Consider the following 14,263-nt stretch of genomic DNA (forward strand, 5'->3'; position numbering starts at 1 on the left):
CAGTAAACTTACAGTATGAATTTAAAATTTAATCCAAAGAAATGTGAATAGTTTTTAAAACGAGTAAATTGTTTTGAGTATACAATCAGTGAGGAGAAATTTTCACAGTGAAAAGAAAGCTGAGGCTGTCCAAAACTTGCCAACGTTTTGGATGCTTACATATGTTCAGAGTTTTTAGGCCTCTTATTACAAAAAGTTCATTTGTAGGTTGGCCAGAACAGTGAAACCACTACATAAGTTGGGTAAAGAAAGGAAACCATTTCAGTGATCAGCAGTGTGTGATTTAGCATTTTGAGAGTCAAAGAGGCTCTTGTGATTGCTCCTGTTTTACTCTCCCTGTGTTTCAAAAACCCTTTCATATTGTGCACAGCTGCTAACACTTACAGTTTGGGGATAGTGTTGACACAGGAACACAAAGGGTTTGAGATATTGCTAGCTTATTACCAGGGTGGGAGGTCAGTGGGAGGACATGTGGGGGTAGGGGTTTTCCAAAGACAAATTATTGCAAAAGTAACTCATGACTATGGTTAAAAACTGTTTTCTTGGTTGGAAATTTATGATCAGGATAGACCATGCATCTCATTCAATGATGCTGTACGTTCAGGTATTCTGAGGGAAACCTACCAAGCGGTTACAGATCTACCACACTGTGCTGCAGGCTTGAACACAATCATGGCAATGCTACTGTTGCATTCATATGGCGCTTTGATTGCTACTTGCAAGTACTTCCATAAACCAGAATTGAGTGAACTTCATAAAAAACCAAAAAGCCTTTTCTATTCTACACCCATGAGCTGCTGACACTGAAAGTAGAATCCTGAAATTTGTGCTATATATGAACAAGCAGCTGATAAACTGCTTACTTGAGAAAGTATATTTTTCAGCTATCATAATAAAAGCTTGTTCACAATAAGGAGAATGCTACAGGAGATGAAAAACAGTTGATGATGGCAAGGATGGGGCATTGATGGTGCACTGGTAAATGTGGTTGGTATGTCAGATCACAGGACATATGGAAAGATGAACGGAATCTGGCCCCTCTGTGGGCTCATTTTAATTATGCTGGTTGGGCCTCTGCAGTGATGAGTACCTGTAACATCAGACCGTACTTAATTTTTTGAGAAAAGGGAGAGATAACATCATGATTTTTAAACTGCTGGACTGCAGGAACCTTGGCATTTTGAACATTGTCCTTAGACCTGAGTGAGGTTCTCACAGTCTAGCAACTCAATAGACATTTTCACAAAGGGTAAGAAACCAAGGAGAAGCTGGTTGCACTTGGGTTGAGGTTAAAGAATTAAATTTTTTTAGGAAGTTTGTCAAGTTCTCTAGTTGGTATAGAAAGACAAGGTGTTTGCAGAGTGACTCAGACCAGGAATTTAACTGAACCTTGATGGACCACATTTTGGGTGGAATTATTTCTTGCCAGAGAGAAGAAATCAAGAGAAGGTTAAGCATAACCTTCATAAAGACCGTCAAAGGATTTTGTACAGTGTTTGGTAGTGAACTGAAGAAAATACTATTCTCATGGATGAAGTTCCTAAAAAGGAAAAAAAAATTAATTTGGGTGATGTAGAAAACCTGTAGATAAGTCATGTTTATTTCTACAAAAGTTAAAACACTCTAGCAGGTAAGGACACTTAGCTGTACTTTTTATAATGTCTCCAAGCAATTTTACAATCCTAGAAGAAAGAAAAGCAGGACTCCTTTGAGGGACCCAATAAAATACTGATACATATATAAGAACTAATGAATGGGATACGTTGGGTCCCAAGACTTTATTCAGAGTTGTTAATAAGGAATAGATGATGTGATAACAAGGATTTCAGTAAAATTTCCCCAATATAATGATTGTACGATGTGCTGACTAACAAAGACTTTGAAGCAAGAAGCAAAGAAACAATTTCCATCTGTTCAAAAATGTTGTGCATTCTTTATAAATACGCAGGATTAAAGGAAAAAAAAAAAACACCTGATTTCAGCATCTGTTTCTTTTCAAATGGAAACAAATGAAGGTTATAAGCTTTTGGCTGTTGGGAGTGGTTTTGGTGGATTTTTTTGCTTGTTTGTTTCTTCAAAACACAGGTAAAAAAATGGGGTAATAATCCACCCAATAGTAACAACGTGGTGTTACATTCATAGAGAAAGAATTTGGATTCCTATTGAAAACATATGTTTTTCTGTAAAAGTCAGAAAGGGTGAAAAAAAAAAAACCTCAAAACTTCGAAGCTAAAGAAATTTTGTACAAAATGAACATGTCAGTATGCTTCCCCTGGTAAACAGTGAGCTGCCTGTAACCTCCAGGCTGTTCTTACGCTGCGTGACAAGCACTGCATAGAGCTGCGATTTCACCTGACCACTATGATACAGATGAGATCTTCACAATTCCCTCCTCCTCCAGCTTCGTTTCTGTGAAAATTCTACATGCCCTAAACTGTTGTTAATATTCTGCTTGTGGTAACTCTGATTTTCATGCTAAACTATACTGCCGCATAAGTTGACTTTTAATGCTCACTGAAAATTGAGAGGTAGGAGCTGAAAAAGTAGGAAAACTTCTGTTCCTTGAGGTATCCCGCTGATTTTAATCACCATCAAAAGTCACATTTTTAACTACCATAATTCAAATCAATCTACCTTGTCACCATCAGAGCACAAAGCATCCATCTGAAGAGAATGCTTATGGCCTTGAGATGTAAGGTGTTTGACTGGACCTTCACTCTACAAAGCATCCAGCCAACTGCTGCTGTGCAAATGGATTCATACAAGTCTCATGAGCAAGGTCAGTCCTTCACTTTGTCTCTTCTTTCATCTGTTCTCATGACCCACTGCCTTGAAGTGCTAACATGTCAAGCTCAATTACAGTTGTTTGCAGCTTTCTAGATGTTTACTAGGTGAGCCGTATTTGCCCTTATTGGCTTTTGTCCTCTGCAAGGATATAAAACACTCAGAAACTGACAGAGATGGGGGGAACATATGTAGCTTTAAAATGTTAGAGGGGAGAGGGCCGGGGGGAAAGCGTTATGATGTACAGACTTCAATCAGAATTAAAGCAGTTGCACGTTTGGGCTTGATATTTTTACTTTGAATTTATATTGATACCATAGTGGAAGTATAATTTTAGCATGTGTATGTGCTTATCACTCTTTCCCAGTCAAGTGTATTACAGACAGAAGTTTAATTGTAATTTATATTTTCTGGTTAAATATGTATACAGAAACTACAGAGGACAAAACACAGGTTTATTAGGACCGAAACCATGAGACATTTGTATCCGTGGCAGGCAGAAATTCTATGTAAAATGTGAACGTTTTCAACCCCGCTTATCAGCAAACAGGTGCCGTGTCCTCAAACCAGGACAAGAAAAAAGTTCTGCTTTTAACAATACGTATTCTATCTATCTGGTTTGTTTTGTGGTCGGTTTTAGGTTGAGCGTATTAGCCAGCATAAATTGCCGAAATGATAGCTGTAGAAAGGAGCTAATATTTGAATCACGGAAACATCAAGGAAGTGTTGAGACTGACAGAAAGTAGATCATGCTTATAAAAGACAAGAAACTTTAAAATGGTGAGATGTGTAAAGTTATAAATTGATTTCATAAATGAGATTAGTGAATCCCCACTCCTTGAGAGTTTTTAAAACTATCCCAAATGTGATGCACGCTCTTAAGCATAATCTGGGACAGACAAAAAGGCTGAGCTATGAATGACAAAGGCCCCTACCTCATCTCAGTACTTAACACTTCACAATAATAATCAGGGATATTAACAATTCTGAGCAATTATACCAGGGACAATTACTTCTCAAAAGTCTCTGTTGTGATTCAAACGATACGACTTTGTTGCTTCTTACACTGGAAGAATCAACAGGAATTGTTGTAATATTCCCTTAACTTTCTGAAGGTTCAGTTGTGTTCTCTGAAAAAATGTCAGTATTGAGAGAGTTGCTTTAGGTTGTGGCCATGTGAATAGGTGCTGCTCTACACTACACGTATGGTCTTAGTTCTTGGGAAATGGAAGGGATTTACTACTTATCAAAGGACATTTAAGCTACCCCACACCTATAGATCTGTCAGTCAGGTTCCTTTGCAGCTCACGTTATTTCATAGCAGCAGCGCTTAAACTTTCTGCTTAAACTCCATGTGCGAGATGTAAAAGGCCATTTGCCCTCCTCTAATAAGGGAGAGCTCTCGTCGTGAGGCCCTGGGCTACCAGAGCATCACTCAGCAAGGTGCCTGTTCAGAGGAGTCCTTCACAAACATGTGCATTGCAGTTGCTGATTAACGACACTCAGTGTGTTGTCTTTGGTGTGTAGTACAAGTATTTGCATAGGGAGCCAGGTCCAGACCTAGTTTACCGGAGATCTGGAGGAGCCACTCTCTCCATGGATTTTCTAGCTTAGGGAGACTGCAGTGCCCAAGTGGTAAGTTACTCTTTTGTAAGTTCACACCCAAGTTTACCGAGTAGTGATTTTCTTGTGCAACAGATCTAATTTTCCTTCTTGTAGTCCATCTAAGTAGATGATTAGTTGTGTTAAATAGTTATTTTTGTCAATTGTTATTTTTTAACTTGGAATAACTTGATTTTTTAAAAGTACAAATATTTTGCTTAGCAGTAAAATCTTCCAATTGTACTTCTGGTGTAAGGTTTGTTAGTTTTGGCACAGGTTTTTAAAAATTACATAGCGTGCCATCAAGCACCTATATTGCCATTGAGTAGAAGGATAGTTTTATAAGTATTTGACTTTTTCTGTACTTTTACAGTTGCATGTTTAATGAGGTGTGATATTATCTATCCGAAAATGTTGCATCTTCATTTTGATAATCGTAGTACAATAAATGAGGGCCCATGATAAAGCCAATGAAGTTGTAGTGAAGTTGTACTAAGCTGTAACTGCCATTTGACTTGAAAAAGCTTAGCTATAAAATGTAACGTGACTTGCCTGAAGCCACACAGCAAATCTTTCAGAAAGCCAGAGCGGGTTTGAATTTATTCTTTCTATCTTTTGTTTTAAATATAAGATATATTTCTTCTTCCAAATAAGGTAAGACATGTAGGGAGAAATTATCATAGTTGTATACCCCAGAAAAGAAATAGATTATGCAGTAGTGTACATTAGCATATATGTTTGCACTTGCAAGTTTAGATCAGTCATCAAAAATTTCATCTTAAATGAAAATTTTAATAAGTATGTGCATTTGAACAACTATACAGCTTTATTATCTGAACTGTGGCTTTCTCTAAAAATGCATAAATATGCATCTACTTGAAAGATTTCTAATATTGCTATATTAAAATTCTTATTATCAATAAAAAAAAAAATCTGTGGAATAACAAATGATTTTTCCACATGCAAAAATCTTTAGAACTGTGTGGTCTAAAAATGAGACATTTCCAAATAAAATTGAGCTATGTGGAAGAAATTGAGGGAAAAGTCCTTAAGGTGACTTTTAAATGAAAATGAAATGTCTTTTAGTAAGTTTCAGAGGTACAATATTACAGACTAGTAGAATTGTATCTCATTAATTTCAAACATAGATTTTATGTGAGGCTATTTGATTATAATTTGATTATCTGACCCTGTAATTAAAGTTTATTGCCAATTTCAAAGCTTATGTGTAAAATGAACTGGTTTTCTTCTAAGCAATATACAATCCATTGGACTCATTGACTTCTAGTTTTGCATTTAAATCGAAAAGTCTGTTATAACATGACAAACAGGTTCAGTTTTTGATCATTAATCCTGCTAAGCAATATTCATAAATTCAATTTTGAATCAGTTGGAATACTTTTCTTTTATTAGTTTCTGTGTTATTAAATGAGATTGTTTCTGACTAATATATTTCTGGACTCAAACTGTAGCTCCAAGCTGTTATTCAAATCAAATAACATGCCCCTTACTTGTGCCTAGCACTAATAAATGCCAACTTGTGATACATTTGCTGGAGACTGTCACGAATATTAAAGGAGGCAATAATGCCACTAATGTCTCATAAGTAAGCTTATTTTTCTAAAGGGCTGAAATCAGTCATCCTACTGAGGGGGGCAAAGGGGGAAGAACCTTTAAGACTTAAAGCCTAAAGCATTATTTTACTCAGCTAAAGATTATTATTGAGGAGGTAAATGACCAAGAAATTACCACTGGAGAGAATGAAAAATATAACATGTAACTTCCGATGCCACCCTGAGCAGCAGAAATGCATCCACTGGCTAAGCATATGCTGGCTGTAGTAGAATTGCATGTTCATTGGTTTGGAGGCATGTTTTTCTCCCTCTGAGCGTTGGAATTAAAGGAAGAAAAAAAAAATCCCTTTTTCTGTTATTGTCAACCACCTACTTCAGTTCTTTTGAGATATTACTGGTAATAGTTAGGGGTTTGGGTATAGAACACAAGTTTAACGTGTTGACATGAAATTATCTAAATAGGATTAACCTGTTTAAGTCGTCATCCCACAATCTGGATAGGAAGGAGCGTATTGGGGGCGGCAGGGAGTATGACGGGGACTGAGAGATGTAGCGTGGACCCTGCCTTGTCCCAGTTGGATACAAGGGCAATGCTGAGATTTAGACACAATCATTTTACCTATTTTGCTTTCCTATCTCAGAATATTCACACGTTTTTTGTTGGAGGTACAATATTGATAATGAATGTCCATTCTATGACGCTATGTACTTTTTTTATGCCACTTTGAGTGACATATTCATTCCTTTGCTTCTCCAGCTTTTCCCCAAATGTTTAAAACTTAATTTAAAAAAACGAGGCAGTTGTGTGTTATATTTTGTGCAGTATAAGTTCTTAGCTTTCTTACTTTCTGTAAAGTTCTGTGTAATGACTTTGTATTTTCTTTTCTAAAATTAATAAATAAAGAAATAACAATTCTTATGTCTATTAAAGTTCGTTAGTGTCAACAGCACAGAAAGTACCAAAATAACTGGTAGGTTCTAGTAGAGCGACTAATGTATTTGGGTATGGTTCGCATTTTTTTTTAATATGTTGATTCCTACATTAAAGGTGCTTTTAATTGGAAAGGATGAAAGGTTTGAGACAAAATGTGATGGTACGTTTTATGATTGCCTTTAGTGTTTACAAACCATTCTGTGTTGTGCAGGATGTATTCCAATTTGATTAACTTTACAAATTGTCTGTGATCTCTGCATGAGCTGTTTCAGAAAGGTGCTCTTTCTTACAGACATGACTGAGAATTTTGCAGGCTGGAATGCCTGTACTGCTCGCACACTTTGTTATGGCCTCCAGCCATACCACCTTACCTCGGGCAGTGATCTTGTCAGAGTTCATCAGCAAGAAGGTCTGATCAGAGGTCACACAAGATGAGTTATGAATGGGATACCCGTAAGGTGGCATCACTTCACCCTCTGAGCTAGCAGGGAACCCCTGGCCTAGTGCTTTGCTTTTAGATTTTCAGTTTTTCATGTAAAACAGAAACTAATCCCGACTTCTCAACATTAGATATGTTATTGGACTATCTGGAGCGAAGGTGGAGGTACAGTCCACAGAATAGATAAACAATATTTGCCTAAAGTGTCCTGTAATTTAACTGTTTTGGTTTGTTTGGTTTTTTTTAATTCTAAAATGTTGCCTCGCTTAACAAATGCTATGAAAGAAAATCTGGCGTGTTGTAGCAAAATAAGTTATCTGATGCAGTGATATGTTTAGGCTGGAAGAAGAGGTATTGTTTAATCTTAAAGGTAGACTGCTTCTCATAACATGTTCATCCTAAGTTGAATAGCTAACATCAATATAAATTTTGTGGTATACCAAAACCCTCTTGACAGTTATCTTTCATATTTTTGGTTTTAAGAGTAAACTTGTTGACTTTAGTTCATGTCTAATTATCATTTTCCGTTTTTGAAAGATAACATGGGAATAGAGAAGTGTGGTGAGACCCATATCTAGCCCAGTCAGTTATAGTCACTGCAATAACAAAGGCCGATAATAGTGCATCAATTGCTAGGGATTCTCAAGAAGCTTTGTAAGAATGCCAGAACAATGAAAGCTTTTGCCTAATTAAACGATTAAGAATCTAGGGCTAGATGCCTTGGCAAGTTGTGGCTGTTTTTTGCTGCATGTTTACAGAGATGTGCAGTGATACCTGCTTTTTATTTCTATAATCATCAATTAGTTTATACAAATATATAGCCCATAACATGTTTTCATTTAGCCTTCAATAGCTCATCCGCTCCAGGTTTCCTAGAACAGTATTTCCTAGAAAAGTTTGAAATAACACTCAGCATCTGCTTACTCTTCAATATGTGCTTAAATGTTTCACTGAATGAATGTGGGAATACTGAATGTGAAAATTAACACCAATGTTAGTGTTTTCTTAAGGTAAGTCCCTAACTGTTACTACTACTTAAGCAAATCAGTTTAAATTCTCAGAAAAGAAATGGAGCATCTGAAGATGCTGTTTGACATTTAATAAAATATTAATTAAGCTTAGCATGATTGTTTAAACATTGCTTTTCAAGCAGTTGCAATTCCACTTCAAAGTATTATTTTAGAGAAACTTATGATAGTGGTTATCATAACATCTGGTTATGTCCCTCAAAGGATCCCTGAAAATAATTACGAAGTCATATTTTAGAAAATAAATGTAAAATGTTTTCCTTATTCCTTTAGCTCTGGAAATATTTTCATATACATTTCAAAATACTAGCAAATTTTTGTTCCACGTAAATATTGTGTTAAAATAGTAAAATAGGTAAGATTATAACGATGCAAAAAAACCAGGGGTAGTGAATGCTACTTGCTGCACGCTTCATTTCAAGAACTTGAGTTTCTTGGATTAGGGTCTAAAATCTGTCTTCTGTTTGTTTGTTTGATTGAATTTCTTTTTCTTTCCTTCCAGGAAGGCCAGCCTTACTACGCGTTAGAATCAGTTCAGATTCCACAAAAGCAAGGAATGAAAACACTATTCCTAAAGGACTACCTAATATTTGCACACCGTGAAAAGCAGGGTTACAAAGTGAGTCAACCTTTTAATTTGCCCAGTAATCACAACTAGGTTAACGTCTGGTTTTGCTCAACTTACACACTTGCTTATCCATACTCATTTTGCATAGAATACACACACATCTATTTTAGATTACAATATGCACTATTTTTGAAGTGACAGTAATTATGTGATTATAATTCACACCAGAAGGCTCACAAGGACTTTAAGAAAACTCGTAAAACTGTTTAAAGTAGTTAATATTTAGTTTAAATATCAAATAGTTTACTTCATATTTAAATCTTGAAATCTAAAAATTTATTTCATTGTAAAATTTCAGACTTTCTCCTAGAGGAAAATTAATTTTTTTTTTTAGAATAAGATGGTTTGGACTTCAATTGACTTATTTAGATACTTGTTTAGCTGATTTGTGGTAAAAAATGCTGCATATCAGTAATTAGGTTTTGAAGATGATCAAAATCTGGTAATGAGAGTATTTACTTTTATATTTAATGATTATTTAACAAGGGTGTTGATTTGGATACACCTTGGAGAACATTAGGCACTCTAAAATTGTCTAGGTTGTACTATTTCTTAAACCTGTTTACCAAAAAGGAAAAAAAAGTTAAAAATTTTATTCAAAGTATTAAAAACCCACAAACAGCAAATTTTAAAGCACAGGAAATTCTTATGCTGACAGTTTTTTCCTGATGTGTAGCTAGTGTTGTCTACATTTTTGCTACATTTTACTCCAAAACAGTGAAAAACCTGCATTTGTATGAAATTTCATTCTGATTTTCATATAAACAACAAATTACTAATTAATTTCCGACAACTGGACTAGGTTACTACAGTAAGTTATTTTACTGAATAATCTATTTCCTTTTTTTGGACTTAATGTCGTCTCATACTTTAAAATTATAAATTATGATATTTGTGTAAGTACAATTTTTATTGTAACAAATTAATTAAAAAACAAATTACAAATGGATTTTGTACTAAATACTCTATTCTTTTTTTTTATTTAGTTCTTAGCCTCGAAGTGCTCATTAGGGTTTAGAGGACTCATGTTGTAGAAAATCTATCCGTGATATCTTTCATGTAAGTAAGTTATAAAGGGATTAAGTATTTTTTAATCAAGCCTCGGTTACTCTGAGCATGTCAGCTCTCAAATGCCTCTGCTGAAGTTTACTTGAGTAGTTAAAGTTAAACACAAAATTTGTAGGAATCAGCTCAGATTATGCACAACCTTGCAAAGCTGGTCTCTGAAATATGTCCAAATAGATATTCAAATCAGTATTACAACACAAATCCAAAATGCTTTCCGCATTTTACAGTGTACTTCATATGACAAGAACATTTCCTCTCAGATAGAATTCTTTTTCAAAGAGTGAAAATCTTCAACTTGATGGTACTTGATAGCAAAAAAATGTTAACTGAAGTGTGGCATAATGCTGCCGCTTGTTCACATTCAAATTTAAAATAATAAAATAAAAAAAAGAAGGACCGGAGGAAAGAGAGCTATTTATCACATGTTTCATCCACTAAAACAATTTCAACCTGTAAGCCCAAATTTATTCATGATGTTAGTGCCATTACAGCACAGGTGATCTTATCCCCGCTGCTTTTCTTCCATGGGCATTGCTGTCAAAGCTTCCCAGTCACCTCGTCTAATTCGTTCCATGTGCCACAAGTAATTATCCTAAGTTCCATGCTGACTGCAACAATGTGAAACTTTGGAATCCGTGCAGCTATGATGTCATAAGGGAGTCGTTAATGTAAGAGTGGCTTCTGTGGAGGCTTGAAGGCCCGTGCCAATTAATCACGTTCCCGTATGAAAGGCATCGGCTTAATCATTCTGATGGCAGGCCTGTCAGAAATGTACTGGGAGTACAAATGTGTAAACGGACATCCCAGCAAAAGGCAGCAATCTTTCAAAGTAACATTTTACATTATTCAGATCACTCCGTTTGTTTTCCTCCTCCTCGTGCCCCCAGCCCGAGTCTGTTATTGATATAAAGGCTGAAGCTCAGGCAGCTTAACTGTTATGTGGAATGACCTTTACTTTTAATATTAATATATTATTGTAAAGTCTATGAGACTCATAAATGCAATTTCAGAATTCATATGAAATGCCATGTGCTGAACCTATTGCAACTTTTCCTCTAGTCCTGTGGCAGGTTGCAAACTATGCGAATTAATATGCATCATATTCTTTCCCCTTTATTTACTTAGAGAGGTTTGCCGAGCAACTTTATCAAGAGTAACATTATCAAGAGCTTTCCTGCAAGCTTCTTTATCATATTCACATCCGTGTCTGCTCGACACTTGTCACTGTCAATCAAATCGCAATAATACGCAGATGATTTGCTCATTTGGTTTAATAAAATCTCTCTGCTTATTTGCACTGCAGTCATTATGCCACATAATTGCTCTGCCGCTGAGGTGAAAGGCAGCCAGTTGCCTGGGGGATAAGAAGAGACTATTGCTATATGAAGGATTTGTTTCTTTGCCTCTGTCTCTCCCTAGTCACTCATATCCCTAAAATTAATATTGTATTTGAATCCAGTCCTGCTATTCTTATGCAGGCTAACATTGTTATTACTTATTATTTGGATGTGAAGTAATTTATTTTTAGTTTTGATGTCCAAGCTGTCAAGCTAAATTTCATTGTGTACTGCCACATACGATTTTTAACTGCCATTTAAACTCGATTCAAAATCCAAATTATGAAGCGAACATGTTCAAAGGAATGGGCTGACAGGAAGTATAGCTACAATTTTTATTTCCCAGGAAATCAAAGTATAGATCTTGTTATTGTTCTGCGGTGGAGATACGTGCAGTTTTCATACCTCATAATCTTTTTTGTATTGGCTGGACACTGTGATTCAGAAAGAGAAAAAAGGGGGCTATTTATGCATATGAGCAGCCCTTAGGGCACAAAACAAAGGCATTCACTTCCAGAAATGATATAGCACAGAACTAGCTCAACTTACTGTTGTAAATTCCTGAATGATTTGTACTCCGTTTTCCAGTAGATTCTACTATGACGGATGGTGGAAGTAAAAATGAGGAATCTATCTGTGTAACACAAACCTTAGTTCCTTCACTGCACAGTTAGTATAGCAGTAACTGCCATGTGATAACAATCATGATCCTGTATTTTGGGGGTGATTCCATCTCAATGGCGGCCTAAAATACTTATATTTTTAAATGTATTCCGAACAGTCAGTACTTAGAGTTTATTTTAAAGAAAATGAAAAACCAGACTAAAATTGCCTATGAGAGAATACGTCGATGTTCAGCTTCCCTCTTTTCAGTCAAAGTCCTGCGTTGGGCTTAACTGGGACTCTATTGGTAGGTCAGAGGCAGTACTAGTATTTTAAGACAGTTGAACTTGAGGACATCTCTTCCATTGGTATAAACTCGATCTAATAGTATTCAGGTATAGAAAGAGAGAGTGATTAGTCATAATATTAAGATGGGGATAGCTTCTTTAGCTGCCTGAATTCAGAAAGTCTGCATTTAAATAGAAGAGCCCATGAACTCACAGAAGTCCAAAAAAGGACTAGGTTGTCACCTCCAGCTTTTGTGGTAGGCCATTATGTTTAATCCAGTCAATGTGATATTGAACCCAGTGGCTAGATAAAACAAATTTATACCGTGAGATTTTCAAGCTCACTTTGAAGAAATCAAGAGAGATAAAATAACTCCTTTCAGTAGTTAGATTAAGTGGTTAATCATTCTCACTATTAAAATATTTACTGAATGTCTTGTTTGAAATTGGTTCTTGTTATGGCTCTCCACACTAGATTAAAAAGATATTTATCTCTCAGCTTTTTCTCCCTGTTTTCTTTTGTCTTGTAATTGAGTTCTTTCTCAGTAGTTTTTAGTAAAATTAACATATCCCTTAACATGGCATTTCACCAGCTTTTTATGCGTACACGGCTCTTTGTTTTTATCACAAGGAAGTAATGACATCAGGTAGCTAAGCAGTGTTTGTATAACATTAATATTTATTGGGGGGGGGCAGGGTTGCATAGCAGTTGTAATAGGTTGCTAATATTGAGCTTTTTCAGTTCCATATTGTTTGGGAAATGTAAGAAAGGACTGCTTTTTGGTTGTTTTTTTTTCTCTGTATCATTTAGTATTTAGTTCGCATTTTTGTTTGAATGAGCACACCTATGAAGCAGTTGTATCTTGATCATTATTTATCACTGTGGAACAGATTGAACATTTGTATTATCCGAGTACGCCTGGAACTTTTATTTCGTAGGGAAAAATGCATTAGGTCTGCTATCCACCCAGCACTGGAATCTCTTGTACTAAGATACGTTATGATATAAAGCGTTCTCAATCTGATCGTCTCTGCAATGGTGTTCAACTGAACTATATGCTGCAGTGTGGGATAGAGATACCCAACCATGAAACGTGGGGTGTAGGCCTCAGAAGCACACTCTAGCTAGATGCCACAACGTTACTTGCCTTAGGCTGCTTCTACTTTATGAATGATCACGGGTACTCCTCTTCTCCACGTAGCAGTGCAGATTTATTCTAACCCAGAACTCTCATTATCCTTCCTGAATAATAAAACGTTCATCAAAGGAAACTGGTAATGCTTCCTTCAGGTAATTAAACACCCACAATTGGAGATACAGTGAGTAGGAAAGGGAGATGAGAGATTTTTTTCTTGAGACTACTAAAGATCTTTTTGCCAGTCTGCATGGCTGTTGCAGTTTACATGGCATTTCTTTTTCCTGTAGAATACAGTTCCTCATCCTGTCCTCTTCCATAATGTACATTTGCTTTCATATTGTGTTCTGACCCAAAGAGCTGTTCGCTACAGACCAGCTGTTGCTACTACTACACAGTAGCCTATATAGATCCAGAAACTGAAGATCTTGTGAGGGTGATCAAGTAGTGGAACCAGCTGGTCAGAGAGGTTGCGGTGTCTCTCTGTCTTTGGAGATATTCAAAACCCAGCTGGATGTGGTCCTGAGCAATCTGCTCCAGCTGACCCGGCTCTGAGCAGGGGTGTTGGACCAGACAATCTCCAGAGGGACTCTTCCCACCTCATCCTTGCTGTAATTCAAGGATGCAGAAGTGCCATATGACTTGTAAAAGCTCTTGGCATAAAGGACATAAAGATATAGTATTATTTATTGTCATAGTTTGGTAAGGAATAATTTTATAGTGAGATGAAACTATTAATCTGCATTACCAGTTGTACAGAACTTTATTTTGCCTGATTGCTTGGTTTTTTGTTTGGTTGGTTTTTTTCTGGGTTTGAGGGTCTTTGTTTTGTGTTGTTGTGCT

This window comes from Rissa tridactyla, chromosome 4 (genome assembly GCF_028500815.1).
Source record: "Rissa tridactyla isolate bRisTri1 chromosome 4, bRisTri1.patW.cur.20221130, whole genome shotgun sequence".
Taxonomy (NCBI): domain Eukaryota; kingdom Metazoa; phylum Chordata; class Aves; order Charadriiformes; family Laridae; genus Rissa; species Rissa tridactyla.